This window comes from Gopherus evgoodei, chromosome 7 (assembly GCF_007399415.2).
Source record: "Gopherus evgoodei ecotype Sinaloan lineage chromosome 7, rGopEvg1_v1.p, whole genome shotgun sequence".
In the NCBI taxonomy this organism is placed as follows: Eukaryota; Metazoa; Chordata; order Testudines; family Testudinidae; genus Gopherus; species Gopherus evgoodei.
The window spans coordinates 42,402,804-42,414,457 of record NC_044328.1 but is presented as its reverse complement, the minus strand read 5'-3'; positions in this window follow the sequence as shown (position 1 = coordinate 42,414,457).

Here is an 11,654-nt window from a genome sequence, read left to right as displayed (position 1 = left end):
CGTGAAGCTTTAATTCTTCATTAAATAGATTTGACACCATTTTTGTGTGTCTCAGTAGAACAAAGCTGCTTTTTACACCATCTCCCATATCAAACAGTCAGCTGGCTACACACACATTTCCTACAAAAGATTCTGAGTAGTGGCACCAAGAACTTCAAGAGTTTCTGACCATAGGAATGTAGTCACAGAATAAGAACTCAATGCATTGTTCTTAGACATGCACTGTTCAAATGCACATTTTTTTTTCTCTTTGAAGCTCAGTAACCACTGTTCTGATGCCCCCGAGTATTTCTGCATTAGCACTCAGTTCTCAAAAGCTTTCTCCCACCATTGACACCACCATAAAGCCATGTTCATTTCACACTACACTAGAAATACTAGAGAGGAGATCAACGATTAGCGAAAAAGAAAAAATGAACAAAATCTGGCAGGGGAAGGGATTTTATTCTGCAGCTACATTATGAAGAGTTACAAACAATGAATGAGTATGATGATCCCTGCATGGATCAGGCCCTTCTCACAAGGAATTAGCGGGTTGGTGAGTGTCTCTTCAGCACCATTAAGTCCTTGTCTCAAGACCAGTAGAGAACCCTGTAACACAGTGATACTCAATATGCAGCCTGCAGGCCAAATGTGACCCAACAAGGCTTTGTGTGTGGCCTGCCTGCTCACCTTAATAAAGGTTTATAATTAAATTTACCACATGGGGCTGACAGCCAGAGTCCACCATCCAGGGATGACAGCTGGAGCCCCACTACCCAGGGCCGAATCAGGGGTGCTGGAACTAAGGGTGCTGGGTGCAGCAGCACTCCAAGGCTTGTAGGGTTTACAGTTTTGTTCATGGCTTTCAGCACCCCCACTATAAAAAATTGTTCCAGTGCCGCTGGGCTGAACTCAAAAAATGGTGCCAAAATATAAGTTCACCCAGGGCACCATTTTCCATAAGGCTGGCCCTGGGCACCACCCATTTTTTCATTAGTGATAGAAATGTAGCAAAAATTAATGCGAGTGGGAATAAATGTTGCAAAGTAAAGAGTGAAAACTGAGCTTTTAATCCAAACTGGACAGCAGATTTCCTTTTTATTATGCCATCTCCTGTAAACACAAAGCTTCTGTGTTTAATATGCCATGGCACTGTATCTTTCTGTAAGGTCATCAAGGTGAGGCGCTACTTTGAATCAGAGCACAGTAACTTCAGCGTGGCCTATCCCCCTGGCAGTCTTGCAACACGTGACAAAATTAAAAACCTGATGTCTTGCTATCACCCTTCAAACGTCATTCTCACAACATCAGAGACTGTAAGGAAAATGCAACAGCTGCTTCTCTTCAGATAATGTGGGTACTAGCTAAACAGAAAGAACCTTTCCTGGAAGCCGAGCTTGTGAAGGAGTGCATGCTGGAAATGCTGGATGAGCTTTTTGCTGGAAATAAAAACAAAGATGATATTATGAACGGTGTGAAGCAAGTTCCCCGTGTCTGATTCCATGGCACTGAGCAGATTGGAGGTAATTCACAAGGATTGTTTTTCAACACTGCTTTCTGATTTAAAAAATGCCAAATACGTGTGTTGTTGCTACAGGTGAAACTTTGATGAAAACAATGCAAGAATTCCTAAACAATGTGATCTAAATTTTAAAATACAATGTGAAAATTTTAAAATGCCAAAATATTTGCTTTTATTTGTTTGTGATCTGTTTATTGTCTCTGCCGATGGACCTTGTCCTTCTGAAGCAAAGAACATTCTTGATTCAATTGATGAAGGTGCCCCTCAATTAGAAATTGTAAGGCTCCAGAGCTCAGATGTCTTGAAGGAAAAATTCAGAGAAGTGGGACTTTATGATTTCTGGACTCAATATGCTGACCAGTTACAGAATAGCCAGTATCTAGCCTTCTATCTTTTAATGATGTTTGGATCAACGTACCTCTGTGGACCTGGGTTTTCTACCACGAACATTATAAAAAACCAACACCACAATTGCCTAACAGATGAGCATCGTCATTAGTGCATGCGTTTTGATCTGACCTCCTACAAACCACTCTTCACAAAGCTTGCCAGAGATCGTCCATCACCTCTCCCGTTAGAGATTGCCACAAACATGAGTAACAATGTTGATGTATGAACTTTTTTAAAAGATAGAAACACTAATACTTACGTTGCAATCAAGGTCTTTCTTTATTGGCAGCTAAAAATTTTAAAATTTTTTGTCAGCCTTCAGCGCAAATGGCCCACCTTTAAATTCTCAAAATCGGCCCAGGGGCAGTCTAATTCATTATCACTACTGTAGTCACTATCACTGATTCTGCCCAAAAGTTAATACAGCCTATGGCTGATTCATTTCTGGGGAGCTATCTCCAGCAAGGGACTCTCAGGCAGCCTGGCTCCATTAGAGCTGCATTCAGAGCTGGGGGCCCAAAGGAAGTGCAGAAGCCACCAGACAGCCTCAGTGCGGAGGGCTGCGTATCTCTGGCAGATTCTTCAAGATCTGTAGGCTTTGGAGGCCACTCTGCAGCCCATTCAATAGAAGGGAACCTCCTGCCAAACTTATCACCCAATGGAAAGAATCAGGAATAACTGTTTACAGGACACCATGCAGAGATTGCCTTCTGGATTTTCCTGTGCGAAGGGGATTGCTTGCCTTTTCATAGAATCATAGAACTGGAAGGGACATCGAGAGGTCATCTAGTCCAGTCCTCTACACTCAAGGCAGGATTAAGTATTATCTAGACCAGGGGTGGGCAAACTTTTTGGCCTGAGGGCTGCATCGAGTTTCGTAAATTGTATGGAGGGCCGGTTAGGGGAGGGGGAAGGAGGTTGAGGGTCAGTTGGGGGAGGGGGTTGAGGGCCGGGCCCCACCTCCTATCTGCCTCCCCCGGGACTCCTGCCTCATCCAACCTCCCCGTTCCCTGACAGCCCCCCCAGGACCCCTGCCTCATCCAATCCCCCGTTCCCTGACAGCCCCCTTGGAACTCCAGCCCCACCCACACACCCCTGCTCCCTGTCCCCTGACAGCCCTCCAGGACCCCCGCCGCCCCCATCCAACCCCTCCTCTTTTTCCTGTATAAGTGACTCAGGAGGCCACAGTTAGCTCACATGTACCCATGAAAGCAGATAACTGGTTTCTCCTTCAGCAATTTGGTTGAGAACCACATTTCTTGGCTTGCTGTGAGGTCTGTCTGGCACAATTTGTAGGGCAGGACCGTGAAGTTGCTCAATCTTGCACTCTTAAGGGCATATGAAGTCATTGCAAACTCATGCTGATAAAACCTTTATCCACTCCCATCATGCGTCCTATATTACACATAACAGATATAATATCTGATATTAGATATTTGCCATAAGGCATCCACCACCCCCAACCTGTTCTCATGGTGTCAGTAGCTTTAGGCATCTACATTTCTGCTGTTGGGCATGCGCACAGCTGCCTAAGTCCTGACACCACCAAGCTGCTTGGCTCCTAACTCACGTGTACAGAATTCACAAACCAGGCATTTCCCCACCTATCTCACCTGTGGAGCCTGATTCAGTGGGTGTTCTCAGAAGCCACCTAAGAGATCAGACCCCATATTAAATGACAGCAGCTCTGGTAGTGGTGGTCTCCTTATAACTCATTGTTTATAACCAAAGCTTTTTTAATCTGCAGGACAGATTTTATCAGTGGCAACTGTGACGTTGCACTCTATATGATTTTATGAAAATGTGCTAATGTAACTGGAATATGCTTCATGCAAAAGGTCTCTTGTAAGGTATCATTACAAAGCTTATAAAATACTTAGTGTGATCATTGTATTTGTATAAATGTACCACTCTTGTATCTGAAATAAGAAATATGAAATATAACTCTGAGGCCTACTGTAATTATTGCAAAGTGTGGGCCATTAATGGTGGTTTGGAATCTTGATGGCTCCCATTAACCAGGACAATTGACTGCAGATGGCTCTGTTTTACTTGTAAGACTTCCTGTGTGTTGGCAAGTGGGTAATGAAGTCATATCACCTGAACTGGAATCCATTTTTAACCTGGTGTCTTTCCATTGAGAAGGAGGGAGTCAGAACCCAGAAAGGGACAAAGGATTCCCGCCTTATGCAATGATATATAAATGGGTGGATCAGAACAAAATGAGGAGCCATCATGAAGAATACCCTAGCTACCACCTGAGCTGGAACAAAGTCTGTACCAGGGGAAAGGACTGTGCCCAGACTAGGAAGGCATCCAGTCTGTGAAAGAAATGTATTGAAACATCTTTCAGGGTGAGATATTATCAGTGATCAATTGTATTACTGGATTAGGCTTAGGTTTGCGTGTTTTATTTTATTTTGCCTGGTAACTCACTTTGTTCGGTCTGTTACTACTTAGAACCACTTAAATCCTACTTTCTGTATTTAATAAAATCACTTTTTACTTATTAATTAACTCAGAGTATGTGTTAATACCGGTGGGGGGCAAACAGCTGTGCATATCTCTCTATCAGTATTATAGAGGCCAAACAATTTATGGGATTTATTTGGATTTTAGACCCTATTGGGAGTTGCGCATGTGAATTTTAAAGACAAGCACACTTCTGTTAGCTGCTTTCAAGTTAAGTCTGCAGTTGTGAGGCAAGTAATTCAGACCCTGGATCTGTGCTGGAGCAGACGGGAGTGTCTGGCTCAGCAAGACAGGGTGCTGGGGTCCTGAGCTGGCAGGGAAAGCGGGGCAGTAGTAGACTTGGCACATCAGATGGCAGCTCCCAAGGGGGTTTCTGTTATCTAAACTGTCACAGCAACCCATCAGTACCTCCCAATGTTTCACTTTCCAGTTCTCTCTCTTGCTCTCTACACAAAAAAATTAGGTTGGTTTACCTACATTGGTCAAGGGTGTGAAAAATCCCCACCCCTGAGCAGCATAATTCAGTGATCTAAATCCCCATGTAGACGATGATAAGTCGATGGAAGAATACTTCCATCAACCTAGCTACTGCCTCTTGGGGAAGTGGATTATCTACACTGACAAGAGAATCCCTCTTGTCAGCATAGACAGCATCTACACTGAAGTGCTACAGCATGGCAGCTGTAGCATTTTAAGTAGAGACAAGCCCTAACACAGTTCCCTTCTGAGCTGTACCGGATGAGATCAGATGGGGAGGCAAGGAGCAGTTCCAGCGACAGGACTCTTCCTGCCCTTTAAATGTCTTAAACTCACATTAAAACAATGAATGAAGAGCTGCCACCTCCTAGAGAAAGCCAGGTGTGAAAACACCAAAACTCCTTTTCACTGAGTGCCAAAAAACCCTGAGGAAAGGAGCACTCTTCCCTCCAACTTATTAAACAATAACAGAATAAGAAACTTCTCTAGTTAGCAGTCCAAAAAGGGGCTGCAGCTCTGAAGGGGAAAGGTCTTGCTTGTGAGGTTGGTAAAACTGTTTTTTTTGCCAGAGTACCACTTACAAAGTATTGAGCAATAAGGAGGTAGCTCAATGCACACTTCTCCTCCATACTATTGGCAGTTGTGTGCAGAAAGTCCCACTGTCCTACAGGTATGAAAGGTCACCTCAGTCTGACTGCAAAGTTCTGTTCAGCATAAGCCATCACCTAGGGAGTTTGCAGAACATTACTATGATTACACTGCTCTACAGCCAAAATGCTTCTGAAATAAATGTAGTCCAACTTTACTAATTCTGGGTCACTGAGAACGAAAATGATGCTTAAAATTGTTGATTGGCTCTAGTTTTCAAGATATGCTATTGGGTCAGTATATATGACCCTTGACTTGGGAATGGCAGAGGATAAGTGAGTTATAAAGGGAAGGGATCTCAATTTAAACCAGAAATGACTAAAATACATTTTTAACTGGATCTATGAATAAATCTGTGACTGGGTTTAGACAGTACTTGCTTTTTAGGCAAAACAATGAATGATGCAATCTGAAGCTGGTATTGCATCATACATGATATGAATTGCATCATGTTATTCCTAGAAGTCATGGATGATGCAATCATAACGAAGCTGACATCACTCTGCTGAACAAATTGCCCTATATTAGCTCTAGAAATCATACAGTGTCATGCTCTCTTATTTGTCAGCGTTTGATTTTGCAAAGGGACATTTCTGTTTAGCCAAAGTGAGCAGAGATGCCTCGTACTTGTGTGAACAGTGCAGATAACTTCTGCTATGTTTGTGGTAAAGTGATTTTTGCATCACAAAAGCGCAGTATAACCACTATGGTTAAGAAAGCCTATCACCTTTATTTTGGCTGCAAAATTGGAGATCAGGACAAGAGATGGGCCCCACACATATGCTGCAACACTTGTGCAACAAATCTTCGCCAGTGGTTGAACAGGAAAAGGAAATCTATGCCTTTTGCAGTGCCAATGATTTGGAGAGAGCCAACAGATCATACCAGCAATTGTTACTTCTGCATGGTGCCTCTAGTTGGGAAAGGTGTGTCAAAGAAGAAAAAGGGGACTGTGCATTATCCAAACATTCCATCAGCTATACGCCCAGTACCCCAGGATAGAAGGACTGCCGGTTCCTGATGCACCAGAATCATTCCCACTTGAGTCAGACGAGGAAGAGGAAGAAGATGAAACTTCTGGTCCTGAACCATCAATGTCACAGGACCCACATTTTCTCCCATCCTCCTCCTCTGAACCACACCTCATAACACAAGGTGAACTGAATGACCTTGTCAGGGACTTGGAACTACCCAAGAGTAAGGCAGAGCTGTTGGGCTCCAGACTACAGCAATGGAATCTCCTGACAGGCTATCAGGGCAAATGGAGCCCATCAATGCTTGCAGACTATTGCTGGACAGTGACAAGAGATGCTCCATTTAATGAATACAAGAGACAAGCCAAGAAGCGCCGAGTAGATAGTGAATAGGACTAAACTATGTACATAATAGTTTTTTGCCTTTTGTTTGATAATAAATTTTATTTATATAACCCTTTTGCTGATTTTTAAAGTGTTACATAAACACTTTAAAAGGTGAAATATTATCATGTAAAGCAACCGTAAACACATGAAAAGACCTAGGTTTACAATTTATGATTAAAACTCTACTATCTACACAATATACATAGACGTAAAATGTAAAAACTTAAATATCTTAGAAACAGTAGCCAATCAGTTGTTTTAATTGTCATATTTGAATTCAGCACATCAAAATACATAATAAATATCACATTTTATCTCTGAAGCAGACGACTTCACAAAAATTGTAGACCAGTGTTATTTATTATTGGTATTACCACCACCCTAATCATGGATCTGGACCTCATTGTGCTAGGCACTGTACAAACATAGAACAAAAAGACAGTCCCTGACACAAAGAGCTTCCAATCCAAGTATAAAAGACAGAAGCTAACGGATGATACAGACCAACCGCCAGGGCAGTACAATGTGTGCTGCATCAGGACATTAATAGAGGAAACTTTTGTAAGGGAATAGTCTTGTCTTGAGCCAAGATGAATTATGTTCATAAAGATAAGGGGGTTAGCTCCCTTTCACTACATCCACACGGGGAAAAAAAATAACAACACTCTGTGGCAGCAAGTCTCAGAACCTGGGTCAACAGACTCGAGCTTGTGAGGCTCATGAGCAGGCCTAAAAATAGGAGCATAAATGTTTGAGCTGGAGCCTGGGTTCTGAAACTTAGCAGGAGGGATGGGCCTTGGAGCCTAGGCTCCAACTTGAATGTATACACTGCTGTTTTTAGCCAAACAGCCCAAGCCCGAGTCTGTTGTCGCAGGCTCTGAGACTTGCTGGCAGTGGTTTTCTTTGGCCGTGTAGACATACCCTTAGTCTCAATTTACAGCCATGTCTTTTGCAGGAACCATGTCATGGTGGAGCAGGGGGTGGGGTGGCTTCAGACACATATTATGGGAGCAAGAGAGAATATTTCCAGGGAGTGTAGGGGTATATTGTAACTTACCAGTCTTGGGCTATGGTTCCTGCTGCAGCTTGGGGATCCTTCTAGGGCTCCTCAGGGCTGGGAGGGTTTCCTTAACTAGGTTTGCTGGGTAGAGGTGCAGAATCATAGCCTTGTCTTCCTCTGGGTCTCCCAGGACTCCATCCAAGGTTCTTGCTGCCTCCATGCTCTGTCCCTCATCGGCTTCCCATCTTACAAGGAAGCTGGCAGGTTTAAGGAGGGGGTTGTAAGTCACTACGTACTTGCAGTCCTGGAGAGCACCCAGTCCTGCGTATTGTAACATTGGCATATGCTAGGTCCCCTCCCAGAGTGACCATTAGAGTCCTTTACCATCCAGGACAGAGCCTGAGGTGCTTCATGCACTCCCAGCACTAGGACAGAATCCAGGAAATGCTGGTCTCTTCTAGCCTCCATGAAATGTCCTGGTACATGTGTATGTTCCTGCTGCTCTGGACTAAGGCTTGGAGGGTAGTGTACTCTCACCACTCATTGATCAGCACCCAGGTGTGCTCTGGAGACCAGGTGCCTGCTCTTGCAGCATGATCCATGCTCGCCTGTGCTGATCAATAAAGTTCACAGGAGAACAGAAGTGCTCAGTGCAGGTCACTACTACCACCGACAACCGGGGTTGTGGGGTGGGATATGGGGCCTCCACACCTTTGGTAAAGGTCAGGCAGCAAAAGGAGAAGTGCATTGTGGGAATGGCCCTGGAGAACTTTCAATACCTGTGACCTGGCACATGCCCCTTGCCTCTGTCCGCACTGCACTGTAGAACCTTCCATGCCACAGTGCAGGTATATACATACCTACACCTCATGTGTGCTAGCTCTCACACTGTGCACTCTCCTTCAGGAATATGCTATGTGGTCAATAAGGAGGTTATGGCACAACACCACACACGTAACTGTGTACAGTGATAAGTGTAGACGTAGCTTTTCTTGATTTATCCATAGTAGAACAGATTAAGCAGGAGACTCTGAGGGAGGCCCATATTAGAATATCACATTGCCCAGCGTGAGAGCACTTTCGTGAGTGTTGGGAGACCCCTGTTCAAATCCTCTGTCCTCTCTGGTAGAGATGAGGAAATTGAACCTGGGTGTCCCACATCTCAGGTCACTGCTCTAACCACTGGGCTAAGTTATAAGGTGGGCACCACCACCACCTCCTCCACTCTATCCTACACCAGATTGGGTTCCACAACATAAGTGGCCAAATGCCTATCTTCCCCCAGTTTGAGAGTCACTCTGGGGCTTATGTGGTAGATGGGTGCTCAGGTGCTTAGAGTGGAACCACAATGCACATGCCCCAAAGTCTAGAATTCAGGGACCTAGGAGACTTTTATTGTAGAAAGTTAAACTCACTCTGCACCTATAGGGGTAGGCAGCAGCTAGGTGGGAATTTCCTGGATCACATTGGTGCCATCCCTGGTCACTTAGGCACCTAACTCTGGAATTTAGGCACCTAAGTTGCATCACTGGATATACTTTCAGTCCTCACAGGACTGGGCCCTATGTTTCCATACGATGGCTAATTTTTCATGTGTCTTTCGAGATGGAGCTAGACTAGAACATCCCCAGATATAAACATTATATGTCCAGATCATGATATTACAGCCCTTCCAGGAAAAGAGCAGAAGTTAGTGTGGTTCCAAATCATCACACTTAGTATCAGATATACACGTATGCAGCACATACTGAGTTTCGATTTCCAGGTGTTTCTTACTCAGTGAGCAAAACCAAGACTAAAATATGCTAGTGCCGCTGCCTTACATCCTGTTAATGCAACAAATTATTTTCTTTCCCAGTGTGCGTGGCCAAGCATACAAGTCCCCAGCAGTGCAGTGGTTCTCCAGACAGATATAATTGTCACTCAGGGCAAAAAACAAAACAAAAACCTAAACAGTTATCACCTCTCTTGGAACTAAATATTTTCTTTAGGCATCCACATGTCTCAGCAGGAGTAGGAGATGGTGCTGACCCATACAAAGGGTAGGGGGATGCAAACACTTGAAGGAGGTAATGAAAGGGTTTGGCTGCACCCTGAGGTGCTTCCTCTGCTTGAGGTGAGCAGCTGCATTCAAATCTCCTTCCTCTAGTCCCTGGCCTCCGTGCAAATCTGTTGCCTCCTTTTTAAACCAGCATTTAGAGTCTCTCATGTTCAAAGTTCAGCTTTAAAAAGCTCCAAGAGAGGTTGCCCCTCAGGTCATTATTTCCACATCCCTTTTATGTTAAAAGGGGGAGAGGGTCAGAAAAGTGACTCAGTCTAAATGACATCTCAGTGTCCAATATTTATTCTACTTCCTTTGCCTTCCAGATCAAACATGCGCCATTTACAAGTCAAAACAGGATTTTTTTTTGCCAGCTCATGCTGCAAACTTCTATTTTCCAGCCAAACAGTACTAGGAGGGCAGGACCTGCACATTGAACAATGAAATCTCTGAATAATCACCTAAATCAGAATATTTTTTTTTAAATTGTGTGAGCAGATATTTTAAAAAGAACTATAGGGTTGGTATAGGTTGGGGTTCTTTTTTTAGTCTAACAAAAAAATTGAGGTCCCTGGGGTTTAAATTAAATAGTTATCAGTTAAAAGGTCAACTTAACAACCATCTGCCTGAAAATAGTACAATTTTAAGTTTCTATCTTACAAGCATTTCTGAGAGGAGAAGGCCCCTAGAGTCCCTTAAATGGACTCGGTGTCTGCAGGACTTATTCTGTTTCTAATGTCCAAGGCTGGGATCTTTGTAACTCAGCCTGGCGTCTGAAAAGCAAGTGAGGTCCTTCAAACATCACAGAATGTCAGGGTTGGAAGGGACCTCAGGAGGTCATCTAGTCCAACCCCCTGCTCAAAACAGGACCAATTCCCAACTAAATCATCCCAGACAGGGCTTTGTCAAGCCTCTAAGGAAGGAGATTCCACCACCTCCCTAGGTAACCCATTCCAGTGCTTCACCACCCTCCTAGTGAAAAAGTTTTTCCTAATATCCAACCTAAACCTCCCCCACTGCAACTTGAGACCATTGCTCCTTGTTCTGTCATCTGCTACCACTGAGAACAGTCTACATCCATCCTCTTTGGGACCCCCTTTCAGGTAGTTGAAAGCAGCTATCAAATCCCCCCTCATTCTTCTCTTCCGCATACTAAACAATCCCAGTTCCCTCAGCCTCTCCTCATAAGTCATGTGTTCCAGCCCCCTAATCATTTTTGCTGCCCTCCGCTGGACTCTTTCCAATTTTTCCACATCCCTCTTGTAGTGTGGGGCCCAAAACTGGACACAGTACTCCAGATAAGGCCTCAGCAATGTTGAATAGAGGGGAATGATCACGTCTCTTCATCTGCTGGCAATGCCCCTACTTATACAGCCCAAAATGCTGTTAGCCTTGTTGCAACAAGGGCACACTGTTGACTCAACCAGCTTCTCATCCACTGTAACCCCTAGGTCCTTTTCTGCAGAACTGCTGCCTCGCCAGTCTGTAGCAGTGCATTGAAGATACAGTAACAAGGTCAGTTTTCTGTTCATTAACTATATTTTAATAACAGGTTCCTAATATACACAGCCATATTTTCCTTGTCTCAGACTGAATGCTTTTCAATTGCTGATATTTTCTTTGGATTAAGAATCTTCAATTTCCCTTGAGGTGTGGCATAAACTAGAGAGAACATTCATGCAGCTCCAGACATAGAAATCTTTTAAACCTCTTCCTTGCTGATGATGGCTACAATTTCAAGGAATTTCAACAAATAAAGGG